This window comes from Saccopteryx bilineata, chromosome 4, assembly GCF_036850765.1.
Source record: "Saccopteryx bilineata isolate mSacBil1 chromosome 4, mSacBil1_pri_phased_curated, whole genome shotgun sequence".
NCBI lineage: Eukaryota > Metazoa > Chordata > Mammalia > Chiroptera > Emballonuridae > Saccopteryx > Saccopteryx bilineata.
This window is the reverse complement of record NC_089493.1, coordinates 39,178,100-39,192,668: the sequence shown is the minus strand read 5'-3', so window position 1 is coordinate 39,192,668 and position 14,569 is coordinate 39,178,100.

Genomic DNA, 14,569 nt, shown 5'->3' with positions numbered 1-14,569 from the left:
CTGTAGGTTTGTTCTTAGGTTCAATTTGTATGTAAGTTGGAACAGGTACATTTACCTATTAAATGCAACTTGAGACAGGTGTTTGTCTTGACATAGTATTATTTTTACCCTTTTTTTAATGCATATAAATGCTTAAACATTTTCAAATACAACCTTAAACAATCTTGGATGATGCAGAAGATGATGGACTTGTTGGAGGGGCTGGGACTGGTGTTAGAGAGTCAGGGTTTGATTCTGCTGCCGGAGTCAGTTTCTTGAAGTAGCATCAAGGGAGGTTTGTACAGAGCTTTTCTTTCTTTCTTTCTTTTTTCTCAATAAATTGCCTGTAGCATCTCAGGCCTTCAGTAACTGTATGGTAAACTTTGGTGAACCTCTCTGTATCAGGATCTTGCTCCTCTATCTTGGCCATTCCTGCTTCAATAAGACGAGAAGCATCAGCTAACTCTTTTGTAGAAAATATTTTTGATTCTGGAGTTTCAGTTGGTCTGAGGTGGTGGGTTATTGTTAAGCTGATTCTGGAGTTTCAAAGTTTCTGTTTTCCTCCCTAAATGCTATCATCTTCTACTCTAGTTCTATAAGGTCTTCATTGGTTAGCTCTTTGCCATGTGAGTCAAGTAGCTCTATGATAGCATTTTTTACAGATGTCCAACAGTTGATTACCAATAGCCTTTATGGTGCTTCATCTGTAAGTATGAGTATTTGTATGTAAATCAGATGTTTGTAACTCGGGGATGTTCCCGTGTCTTATCAACCTAGTGTGGAAGTCACTCTTCCAAGGGTGACTGAAATCTGCCTCTATGCTGGCCATCCTAAATCTGAAAATGCCTTTGGTCCTACAGGTAATCAGCTAAAGAATAGCAATCGGTATAGGATGCATCAACTCTCTGTGTGACTATAAGTAGTCATCTACATTTCCTGGGCTTCAATTTCCTCCTAGAAAATAAGGACATCAAAGTAAACTATCTTTTTAGCAATGAATGATACCTTGGCTCAGAGAAACCTTGTTTTTTCCCTCTACTCTTTTTTCAAAATCACCCCTAGAGCCTGGGCACCCAGAAGGTAGGGTCAGGTGTCCTGTCATAGACTATTCAAAGTCTCTTTTGAAGTCTCATAAGCTCAACTATTATGAAACTGCTGTGGATTCTTTATCACCATTTTAAGATTCAGACAAACATGTCCTGAACTCCCAGAGATGTTCAGACCAGCTTGAGGAAGGCAAAGCCACCAGACTGCTGTATACAGAAAACACCATCTTCCCGCTCCACGTTGTCTCTAAAAGATCATGATTCAGAATATTTTTCTCTTCAACCACCTGGAAGACTCATCTCTCTGAAAAACACAGGAATTAATTGACATGGGTCACCATTTATGACTCAAGCAATAGTAAGTGCCAGTCTTAGCAAACTCAACTTCCATTATTTGCAAAACATTCATTGCAGTCTACATTTTCCAAAATGGATTTCCGTCTGCTTCCATCTCCTCATTAGTGTAACTACAATCTTGTTAGTTTTCTTATTTATTTGCTTTCTGACCCAATAATTTCTACTTAATATCTAAGGGCAACTGCCAGGTCAGAGGTAAAAAATTAAGCCAATTTCTTAGCAAGCCAAGATCGTGCACAAGGGGAAGTTACGGGTTGGAATGTGAGGACGAATCAAGAGAAAACAAAGGAAGATGCTCTGTATAGGAAATGTAACAGATAGTAGAGACAAGAAACTGAGAAGCAAGATCTGAGATCAATATAAAGACTCTCTCTAGTTCTTGTGGGGAATGACTTGCCCTTGTACTTCATTTGTTTCTCAATTCCCTGTATCCTTTTAATCAATCCTCTTTTCCTTCAAGGTCTCAGTGAGTTTCTGTTCCTTGCAACCAAATAATCCCTTAAAACCCAAAGGATCCCTGTTCATGAAACCGTTTAGTAGAACTTCAGTGTAGGTTAGTGCCTCAGTAAGAGCCCCTCTGGCAAACAGATGGCACATTCAGCAGGAAGATCTACAAAGATGTAGGGGGATTAGTAGAGCCACACAGGATGGTACAGAAACCCAAGGTTCGTAACTGCAGAGCACTTACCACACCTGCACCCAAAAGAGCAAAGGGAAGGAACAGTTACTGGAACTCAGGAGAGAGTCCTGTGCAGGGAAACACCGTGACAGCAGCAGAGACTTAGGACCAGGAACACCAGCAGCCTGCCGAGGCTTTACCAAGAGGGAATCGGGGAGGGAAGTCCTGACCTCACTTCCCTGCCCAGCGTACTTCTGTGGCTCCGCATTGGCTGAGCCCCACCTGAAGCCAGAGTACAAGAAATCCTATGGGCTCTGTGTCTCAGGGTACAGGAGTCTACTTTGTATACATTTGCCTGGATACAGTTCTGACTACAAATTCCTAAGAAATTGGTTAAATCTCCTGCACTCACTTTCCAAGAGGAGAATGCGGTTTTTTTTCTGAGAGGTGAGGTGCAGACCCTGCCTAGTCGAATGCAAATACAGCAGATTGCCTACAGCATCCACCTGGCCCGGGAAGGCAGGGGCAGCCCCTTGCAGGCTCTGCCTGAGCGGAGAAGGCTCACTGAGACAGGAAGCAGTGGGTAGTAATAAGAAGTGGCAGCCGAGTGTGAAACCCTGCCACTGGCCAGCGGCAACTGGAAACAAGGCCCAAAATAGCTCAGGCAGAACCCCGGTGTCAGGACAGGGATAGAAACAGTGCTTTGACGGAGAATTTCATGAACTTGTGGGGATGGTATTGTTATGTTATTTTTATTCCCAGCATCCATTCCCAAAGGAAGCCTGAGCCACAATGCCCTTCAGTGTCTCTGTGGAAAAGCAGACTATTCTGGGAGGGCTGAGAATGCTACGTGAAGGGACACAGGCAAATGACAATTTACATGGACCAGGGTCCAGAAAGTGCTGTCTCACTCTCAAAACTACTTTTAGTTCTGTGTGTGTAGGAGTGGGGGGAGGGAGAACAAAAGTATCTATTTTTTCAGTTTTATTACCAGGTTTTTGTAAAGTAGATTATCATGTTCTCAGTTCTCATATTGATTCTGTGAAACCCAATTTGTCTGCCTAATAAAGGAATGTCCTGAGGAATAAATGCATTTTATTTACTATCTCAACCAGCCTCTTACAACTCCTCTCTTAAAATTATAAAAAATTCCCTTAAATATTTATATTTGTGCTATTTTCTTCACAAAAGAAGTATTTCCAGCCGCAAATGCGATTACTAATTCCAGAGCATAAATTCTGAATCAATAAAATTCAACAGATTGTACTGAGTTTCTTCTACATGCCGACACTCAGAATGCTAAGACGAGTTTTAAGTGGCCTGGTCTTCAAGGAAACATACACATAAACAGAGGATTATAGTATAGTACAAAAAGTAAAATGAGATTTTTTTTTTAAAGAAAAAGTAAGGTCACTGCATAAGAGAGGGAATGACCAAAACTGTGAGCAAGAAAAGGCTTCCTGTAGTTAATGGCATATGAACTGGTTTTAAAAAACTAACAGGAGTGCCTGACCAAGCAGTGGTGCAATGGTGAGAGCATCAGACTAGACCGCAGAGGACACAGTTTCGAATCCCTGAGGTCTCTGGCTTGAGCGCGGGGTTGCTGGCTTGAGCATGGGGTCGCTGGCTTGAGTGTCAGATCATAAACATGACCCCATGGTCGCTGGCTTGAGCCCGAAGGTTGCTGGCTTGAAACCCAAGGTCACTAGCTTGAGCAAGGAGTCACTTATTCTGCTGTAGTCCCCCCAACCCCGTCAAGGCACATATGAGAAAGCAATCAATGAACAACTAAGGTGCCACAATGAAGAATTGATGCTTCTCATTCTCTCCCTTCCTGCCTGTCTGTCCCTATCTGTCTCTCTCTCTGTCACAAAAAAAAAAAAAAAAAAAATTAAAATGATGAACAGGAGTTAAGAGATGATAGCTAAGTGTGGGAGGGCTCTCCAAGCAAAGGGAAGAAGATATGTGAAGGTAAAGAGGCCTGGACAAGCAAGTTGTGTCTTTGGAACAAGAAGCAAATTGGCATTGCTGGGCCTTGACTGGTTGGCTCAGCGGTAGAGCGTTGGCCAGGTGTGTGGAAGTCGAGGTTGATTCCCAGCCAGGGCACACAGGAGAAGGGCCCATCTGCTTCTCCACCCTTTCCCCTCTCCTTCTCTTTTTCTCCCTCTCTTCCCCTCCTGCAGCCAAGGCTCCACTGGAGCAAAGTTGGCCCGGGCGCTGAGGATGGCTCCATGGCCTCTGCCTCAGGTGCTAGAATGGCTCCAGTAGCAATGAAGCAACGGCCCAGATGGGCAGAACATCGCCCCCTGGTGGGCATAATGGGTGGATCCTTGTTGGGCGCATGCGGGAGTTTGTCTCTCTGCCTCCTCGCTTCTCACTTCAGAAAAAAAAAATGGCACTGCTGAAGCGTAACATGCTTAGGAGAGAATTTTGGAGAGGATGGCTTACACCAGATGACGCCAGGCCGTCAGCAAAGCGTGATCAGCAGAAGTGCATTCTAAGTAATCTACTGGCATGCAGCAGTTTGCAAATAGTTTCTTTTTTGCTTTTATTTTAATAATCTAATCAGAGTGTGTATCCTTGTAAAAGTTTCCTCTCACTCAGTTCCATTCTGTTATTCTTGAGCGGGAGGGAAAGTGGCTTTAACTCCATTGAGCGTCACCTGCATGCCCCCAGGAGAGTGTGTCACTCAAGTGAACGTTGGAAAGGAAGCGCTGCTACAGGCTACAAAGAGACATCAAACCGGTTGAAGCAGGAGTGTGAGATAGTTACATTTGTATTTAACAAGATCCCCTGACAGCTTTGTGAAGAGTTGTTTGTGTTGAAGGTTAGGAGGTATAAAGCACTAGTTTCCTAAGGCGGCTGTAACAAATACCACAAACTGAGTGGCTCAAAACAATAGAAATTTATTTTCTCAAAAGGAAGTCCAAAATGAAGGTGTCAGCACGGCCACAATAGCTCTGGAGACTGGTAGAAGCCTTTCTTGCCTCTCCCAGCCTCCAGCGGCTGTCAGCAATCCTTGCCTCCTTGGCTTGTGGCCATATCGCTTCAGTCTCTGCCTCAGGCTGCATATCTCCCTCTCTTCTGGCTGTTTTCTTCTTTGGTCTCTTGTAAGGACACTTGTCATTGCAATTAGGGCCCACCTGGGGAATCCAGGATGATCTTCTCTCAAGATTCCAAACTTAATTATGTCTGCAAGGACTTTTTCCAAATAAGATAACATTCACAGGTTCCAAGCATTTGGACACAGACATCTCATTTTAGGGGCCATCACTGAACTCACTACACAAAAGAATCATGTTTCTCACCCTGTGATAAGCAGATCAGCTGCATTAGGATTTCCTGAAATGCTGCACTCTGTCATTTGTACATTGCTGGACTAGAAATGTGAACCCAGTTTGGGGAGTGATGGGGGAAAACCCCGAAAGTCTCAATTCAAGACTGATTCCGAAGAACTGACATGTAACCTTATCCCAATTCATAAGAGCTTTCGTAGGGGAAACTCACACATGTGGGCACAGCAACTGCTCCAATAGCCAGGGGCTGGATAAAATCCACACCCCTTCCAGAATGGGATCCTGTTTGCGTAGGAGGTTAATAGCAAAAACGGTATGGTGAGCAGTCACGTTGACCACCAGAAAGAACAATGCATTTCTAAGTTAAAAGATAACATCAGGCAGTTGTTACACTCTAGACATTCATTAACTGGGACATGATGTTTGTCTTTGGACAGCAGCATTCTGGCTTTTAAGCAGTCAGCCCAGAGTGAGGTTGCAGTGTCAGGGATTGCACAGCACTGAGAGTGCCGCATTTCCCAGACACCTCTGCAGCTGGAGCCATACTGCATCGCTATAGTGAGTTCCCCTACAAAGTGTCAACAACCACCACGATGACCCTGGGTAGGGGGACTAGAATTAGAATGGTAAAGACCCATGGTGACTTGAAGTGGAGGTGAGGAGAAGGGAGGTGAACAGAATGACTCCAGGTGTCATAGTGAAGTCCCTAAAAGATGGGAATCCAAGGAGAGACTGTAGAATCCTGGCAATCTCTACCTTGGAGGAGTAGCAAGAGGGTTTTGTCCAGTCTTGACGTGATTTCCCTTTTTGCTATGCCTAACAAATGAGCATGCAGATTCTATTTAAACAATGTATTTTGCAGTGTTTGATTTCATTGTTGTCTGTTTCCTTCACTAGTTTGTAAACTGGGGGGGGGGGGGGGGAGGCCATGGGAAGCCATGTTTCTTGGGTTCACTGTTGTTTCCCCAACACCTAACAGACTGCCTGGTATATCAAAAGATCTCAATATATGTTTTTGACTGAGAAGATGAATGAATGAGCAACTCCAGGGTCAGGAAGATGTGGCAACTAATTAAAAATTAGATTGGTCAAAACTTATCAGTAACTTTTACAGTGGTTAACCTCCCATTTGGAGCAGTTGTAACTGTAAAGTTCTCTTTATACAGTCACTTATTTTGCTCCCTAGATCAAGTCTCGAAATCTTCTTCTACATAAAAGTTTCTTTCAAATACTTTGAAGAGAACTATTTTGTCCTCTGAGTCTCCTCCTCCCTGACTAAATGTCTTCATTCTTTTATCACATGACCTGTTTTAGAAACCCCATTCACTCAACAAGCATTTCTGAGTGTTGGCTCGGTGCTCTGCACCAAGACTGCGTGTTAGTGCACTCTCCTTCCAGCCTGTCCGCGTCTCTCTGAAGTTATTAAAGGTAGCAATCCCCAGAAAGAAGAGGAGCAGATACCCCAACCATAGTACTGGATATGAGCTCTTCACTATATCAAAATAAGAGGATATTTTCTTTCACTTCCTTGTTGGTGGTATTGGATAGTGTTTCTTTTTTTTCTTCTTCTTTTGGATAGTGTTTCTTATTGTTTGTACAATCATGGCCCATGAATTAAGTGTGATTTTTCTTTTTGGTTCAAGAATGTCTTAGTCTACTGGAACAAAATGCCATAGACTGGGTGACTTAAGCAGAAATTTATTTCTCGTCGTTTTGGAGGCTGTGAAGTTTGACATCCAGGTGCCAGCATGGCTGAGTTCTGAGGAGGGCCTACATTTTGTTCTATACAGATAGATGGCTCCCTTCTGGCTGTGTCCTCAAACTACAGAGGCAGAGATCATCTCTCTTGTGTCTGTTCTTATGATGGCACTAATCTCATTCATGAGGGCTCTACCCTCACAAGCTGATTACCTCCCAAAGGCCCCACCTCCATATATCATCACATGGGAGATTAGGGCTACAACATATAAATTTTGGGGGACCCAAATGTTCAGTCTATAGCACAACCACCTCCCATCCCTTACATACAGAATATGTAATTCCAATAGTACAATGAGCAGAAATGAAGCTCAGTGATCCAGAGAGCCTGGATATCTTTTTTCAGACATCTGTGAGAAACACTGCTTGTCAGGCCGGGGAGAGGAACCCGTTTCTTGGGGTTCAGGTTGTAAATATTTTGTGATTGGTAAAGCACATCAGAATCCTTTATATAATAGAGCATATTTAGCTATTTTTTCTTATTTTTCTATAATTTTATGTGTTTTATCTCTGTTTTTATAATAATGAAAGAGACAAAAAATAGAAAGAAAAAGAAACAGAAAAAAAACCTAAACAAACAAACAAACAAAAAATAAACCAAACCAATGGGAATTTCATTTCATCATAAATGTATGTTTAACAGATTTCTTCACTAATGGAAGTTCCTAAGCTTCCAAAATGATTTTCTCCTTTACAAGGACACAGATGTTTGACTTAAAACTTCATATTTGTGACATTTCAATATTGGTATTCTCATTCTTTTTTTTTTTTCTACTAATGAAATTGTAAGAAAACAAAATCTGCTTGTCCTACAGCAATTTGGCTACAGATCAAAAACCTTTTCATTAAAATGAAATTATATGTCCTGCAAATCTAATTGCAAGGGAATTGAATACACTTACCAAATAGTTGTCTGTGTTATAAAATGAAGAAATAAGTTATAGGAAAACAGTGCCAAGAAATGAACAGTAGAAAGAGGTTCTTTTTTAAAATTATTATTGTTTCTTTTTCTTCTTTTCCAAGTGAGAAGAGGGGAGATAGAGATAGACTCCTGTATGTGCCCTGACCAGGATCCACCCAGCAACCCTGTCTGGGGCTGATGCTTTTCCTATCTGGCGCCAGTAAAAAGAGGTTCTAAGGAATGTTCACCCACCTCTGTTATGGTCATTTTGGGGTCCATTTTGTGTTTTTATGTGAAAATTTAAAACCTCATACCTCATTTTATGGTTTGAAATGGCACATTTATGTGACTTTTATAGTACTTAGAGTAGTTGAAGTGAATACATTAAGAATGTTTGCAACTATAAGCCATTAAACTTGTCAGTTATAGCCAATAGACCTGTTAGAGTGATAACCAATAGGCAATGGTTAGAAGGCAGGCAAGAGAGATTTAGTGGAAAGTGGCTGTAGTCATATTGGGAATACACAGGTAAAACTGGTCAAAACTATTTTGTCACTTTAATTTGTGCAAGTCCTCAACTTCAAATCATTCCAATCACTTGGCTCTATAAATGTTTCAGTTACCCAACTGGGGATTATTTGTTCCCCAGTTGAAGTTCAATGCCAGGTATATAGTAAATGCTTAATATTTGTAGAATGAGTGAACTAAGTGAATTAATGAACAAAAATTCCATACCTTTTGCTTTCCCAATAGGAGTAATAGGTCAGTAAATACTTCTGAGTTTTGATACCAATATTCAAGGTACAAACATTTGACCAACCCAATAGAAAGCTATCCTTCACATTATCATTGTAAACAGAGCACCGGACGATTTGATTATAATCCTTCCCTACTAAAGAACTAGGATGTAATTGACATATAGCTGGAAGATATCTTTTATAAAGACATCTACATATTTAAATTTTTCTATTGTGTCTAGAATTTTATTTTATCTACAAATGGTTTCTAAACGAGATTGTGACTCTAATTAATTGAAAAATTTAAGCATTTTTAAACTGATATCAGGTATTACAAGTGATTGGGAAACCTGGTAATCCTCTTTAATAGCTCCAGTCACGTCCCACACATACATCTAGTCCAAGCCAAACAGACTGCAGCATGTTTGTACATGCACATGTCTATGTATACGTATATGTATACATATATGTGCACATGTGTGAACATGTGTGAGAGCATTTGTGAATTTTTTGCTTATTTTCATAACATAATATTAATTTCTGCATTTCAGTCCTTGAGAATTTTTTCACATTCACTGTTAAATAAGCAACTAAATGATCACTGGAAGTCAACTTGACCATACAGAGGAGACCCTAGTGCAGGGATCGGGAATCTTTTTGGCTGAGAGAGCCAAGAACGTCACATATTTTAAAATGTAATTCCATGAGAGCCATACAATGACCCGTGTACATTACGCATTATCCAATAAAAATTTGGTGTTGTCCCAGAAGACAGCTGTGATTGGCTCCAGCCACCTGCAACCATGAACATGAGCGGTAGGAAATGAATGGATTGTAATACATGAGGATGTTTTATATTTTTAACGTTATTATTTTTTTATTAAAGATTTGTCTGCGAGACAGATGCAGCCATCAAAAGAGCCACATCTGGCTCGCAAGCCATAGGTTCCCAACCACTGCCCTAATGTATCTTGAAATCATATCCTTCTTAAACTTTTCTCAGTAACTACCAGGATACTCAGGGGTTATCAGGGTATGATTAACCTTCTTAGATTAATTTCCACCTTTGAAATGCATCGCATTTAAAAATAAAGGAGCAAAGAAATGGTGTTACAGAGACAAAAACTAGCATAAAACAGATAAGCTAGCCTGTGATCCAGAGCTCTCAAACCTTTTAAAATAATTAAACCTTATTCTGAAAACACTGTGTCCCAGATATGAACTGTCCAAACTTGTTTCTGAACAGATCTATTTGTGTCCATGAAATTTAATTCACTAATTAATGTTTATATAGTTTAATTCACGGATCATTAAACTAATTATTCAGTGCTTAGCCCATTCATTGATCTGAGGGCCTAAACCTTAAAATGCAGTCTGTTGTTCTTTCCCTTCCATTTAAAGATGAGAAAAGACTGACTATTTCTGCCAATGCCTATTCGATTCTCCTATCTAACTAAAAGCAGATCTCTTGCCTACCATACATATACACAAAAATTACCATAGGCTTTTCTAAATTAAATGGGTACATCAGTTGCTTTGGTGTCGATGAGATCCACATATTCCTGAGGTAGCAGGAAGATAAAGTTGGGGTGTTATGTCATCTCTAGTGGAAGCAGCACAGGAATAGGAACAAGCAGATTTGCATTCTAATCTCTGCTGAGCCTTCAAACAGTAATGTGGCTTGGTCAAAGAAGGGCACCACTCTAATCACTCATTAAATCCTCACAACACACTGAGGAAACTTTAGATAGGTTCTATTAGTATCCCCTTTTAAAAGCAAAAGGATTTAGATACTTCCCCAGGCTTAGGTTATACCTTAGGGCCAGAGTCAGGATTCTACCTTTAACAAATTGGCTATTGTGTTGCTACTGTGATCATGTATGTTAAAGGACTTTAAAAAGTATAATGAATGAGTATTCTGACCTAGTGGGGAAGCTCAGTAACCCTATGCATGTGCTGAAAATTGGAATGGGGTAGAAAAAACAAATAACTAATGGCAACGACTATCAATAATTATAAGGGTGGGTGATTTTGCGTAATGGCAAATGTTAGCTAAATAGGTTAACTACTTTAACATAGTCTTATCATGTAATTCAGCAGTTGTACTCCTCGATATTTACCCAACTAATTTGAGAATTTATGTTCACATGAAAACCTGCACATGAATGTTTATAGCAGCTTTATTTACAATCACCAAAAATTGGAAGCCAACAAAATGTCCTTCAGTAGGTGAATGAATAAACTTTGGCACATCCACACAATGTAATATTATTCTGAAACAAAAAGAAATAATCTTTCAAGTCACAAAAAGGGATGGATGAGCCCTAGCCAGTCAAAAAGGCTATGTCTTGTTTGGTTCCAATTATATGACATTTTGGAAAAGGCAAAACTATCGTAACAGTAAAAAGATCAGTAATTTCCAGGAGTTCAGAGAGAGAGGTGAAAGAGTTAAATAGAGTAAGCACAGGCAATTTCTTAGGGTGATGAAACTACTCTGTATGGTATCTGTGGATACGTGACACTATGCATGTGCCAAAGCCCAGAACTTTACAGCACAGAGTGAACCATAAACATGACACTATGCATGTGCCAAAGCCCAGAACTTTACAGCACAGAGTGAACCATAATGTATGCAAACTTCAGATTGAGGAATCCTAGGAGAGAATGCAGGAAGTAGCAGATACAATCTATTTTAAAAAACATGAAACAACTTCACTGAAGTAGGTAAGTGGAAAGGTACTGATCTAAGTATTTGGGAAATGGGTGGAGCCTGTAAGACTAAAGGCAAAAGAAAATGTACATCAGACTATATTAGAGTTGAATAAAGTTTGTTTGCCATGGAGAATAGTGCTGAATGCAAACCATAATCAAAAAATCAAATAACAAAGTAATAATTTTTTTTCCTTTTTCAAGTGAGAGGAAGGGGACAGACAGACTCCTGCAGGCACCTTGACTGGGATCCACCCAGCAACCACCCTCTGGGGCCATGCTTGCAACAGAGCTATTTTTAGCACCTGAGGTGGTGGCTTCACAGAATCATCCTCAGTGCCTGGGGGCCAATGTGTTCAAACCAATCAAACCATGGCTGCAGGAGGGGAAGAAAGAGAAAAAGAGAAAAAGAGAAGGGAGAGGGATAGAGAAGCAGATGGTAGCTTCTCCTGTGTGCCCTGACCGGGAATTGAACCCAGGACATCCACATGCCAGGCTGATGCTCTACCACTGAGCAAACCTCCCAGTGCTTAATTTTTTAAAAATTTAAAAAGAGAGAATGGAGACATTGGAAACAGTGAATAATGCCATATGATATCATTTATATGTGGAATCTAAAGAACGAAATAAACAAACAAAATAGACTTATAGATATAGAGAACAAACTGATGAAGTCCAGTGGGGTGAACTAATGTGATGGGATTAAGAAGCACTAATTGGTAGTTACAGATAGTCCTGGGGATGTCAAGCACAGCATAGGGAATACAGTTAACAATATTGTAATAACTATGATGCCAGGTGGGCACTAGAATGATTAGAAGGAATACTTTATAAACTATATAAATATCCATCTGCTGTGCTGCATATCTGAAACTAATAAAAAATAGTGTTGAATCAATTCTCTCTTGAACTTACTCCAAAAAGGCATTTGCCCCAAAATCTACATAGCTGTGCTATTATAAAGATCAATGATGACTCGTATATGGCGAAACCCAATGATCAACTTGCCTTAATTTACTTAGCACTGGCATTCCATACAGATGGTCACTCTCTCCATACTCACCTGTCCTACACACACTCTCACTCTCACTCTCTCTAGGTGAGCTCATTAAGCCTTGTGGTTTTAAATACCATGTATATCCCTATGACTTCCGAATGTGCATCTTTAACCCAAATCTCTCTTTGGCACATCAGACTTGTACATCTCACTGCTAACTCAAGGTCTCTACTTGTATGTCTAATACATAGATGTCGCAAACAATGTATCTCAGACTGAACTACTAGTAGCCCTCAAACCTACTTCTCCTTTCCACATTCTTCTCCTTTCATTAAGTTCCTCAGTTTTACTCCATCCTTCCTATTGTACAGCCCACGCCCTGGAATGATCATAGACACCCCTCTTTTTCTCACACACTACTACACCTAATCCACTAAGTGAAACTGTTGGCTCTACCTTCAAGAGATAGCCAGGGTTTGCTCACTTCTCACCACCTCTACTGCTGCCTCAAACCACCATTGTCCCTGACCTCATTGTCTCTGTAGCCTCCTCAACACTTCTTCCCTGTCCCCCACTCCCTCACCCCTTGCCTCTGTCTCTACCACTCTACAGTTTGTTTTCTATAAAGAGTGATCCTGATAAATAATAATTCAGATCATGTGCTTTGTCTGCTCAAAATCTTCCTCATAGTTTCCCTATCACTCAGAATAAAAGACAAATTCCTAACTATGATCTTTAAAAATATATGATCTGGGCCCTGGCTGGTTGGCTCGGTGGTAGAGCGTCGGCCTGGCGTGCGAAGGTCCCGGGTTTGATTCCCGGCCAGGGCACACAGGAGAAGCGCCCATCTGCTTCTCCGCCCCTCCCCCTCTCCTTCTTCTCTGTATCTCTCTTCCCCTCCCGCAGCCGGGGCTCCATTGGAGCAAGGGGTGGCCCGGGCGCTGGGGATGGCTCTGTGGTCTCTGCCTCAGGCGCTAGAGTGGCTCTGGTCGCAACATAGCGACGCCCAGGATAGGCAGAGCATCACCCCCTGGTGGGCAGAGCGTTGCCCCTGGTGGGCGTGCCGGGTGGATCCCGGTGGGGCGCATGCGGGAGTCTGTTTGGCTGTCTCTCCCCGTTTCCAGCTTCGGAGGAGTGCAAAAAAAAAAAAAAAAAGTTAAAAAAAAATATATATATGATCTGACCCCACATTATCTCTCAAATCCTATCTTGCACGACTCTCCCCTGGTGTACTCTGCTTCAGCCACAGTGGACCTTTGGTGTTTCCTTGGACACTCAAGGTATCGCCTGACTCCAGGCATTTGCACTCGCTGTTCCCGCTCTCTAGAATGCTCTTCCCCTGACATACATATACATGATTTGCACTCTCATTCCCTTCAGGCCTTTACTACAATGTCATCTTTTTTAAAGAGCACTTATGTGGCTACCTTTTCTAAAATTTCATACACACCTCTTCTTATCCCTTTTCACTGCATTATTTTTTTAATTTTTTAATTAATTTTGAAAGAGACAAATATCAATTTGTTGTTCCACTCATTCGTGCACTCATGGTTTGATTCTTGTACATGCCCTGACCGAGAATCGAACCTGCAACTGTAGCGTGTCGAGAAGATGCTCTAACCAACTGAGCTACTGTGCCAGGATTCTGCATTATTATTTTCCTTGACATTTGTCACTCTTGTGCAGTGGTGGGATTCAGTTGGATTGCACCAACTGATACCTAATTTTTTGTTGAGTTTGGCGAACCAGTTGTTAAAATGGCCCTTGTAATCAGGGTTCTCTCTAAGGTGGGTGCTTGGGCAGGCACCCAATGTGAAAATCACAAATTTACATTGCTTACTCTATTTTAATGTTCATCTGTGCAGTAGCGTATTCTAAGCGCCCGTAGTAATGTTCATTCCGTCCATAGGTGAAAAAAATTGAAAATGGGGATGCTAATCAAGAAGCAATATGGAAACATCTTAAATAACAGTTGTATTGTTTTTCGTCAAGTATTATTTAATATTTTTTCATTAATTTTTTTAAACTCTTTCTTACAACATAATCTAGTTTTGTGTACCTCTTTTATTGTTTTTATTTAAGTATTAAATGCATGAAATTATAAACTACCTTTCAGTATATTGTTTTTTTAATACTTAAAACAGTCATTAGGGCAAAGAACCAGTTGTGA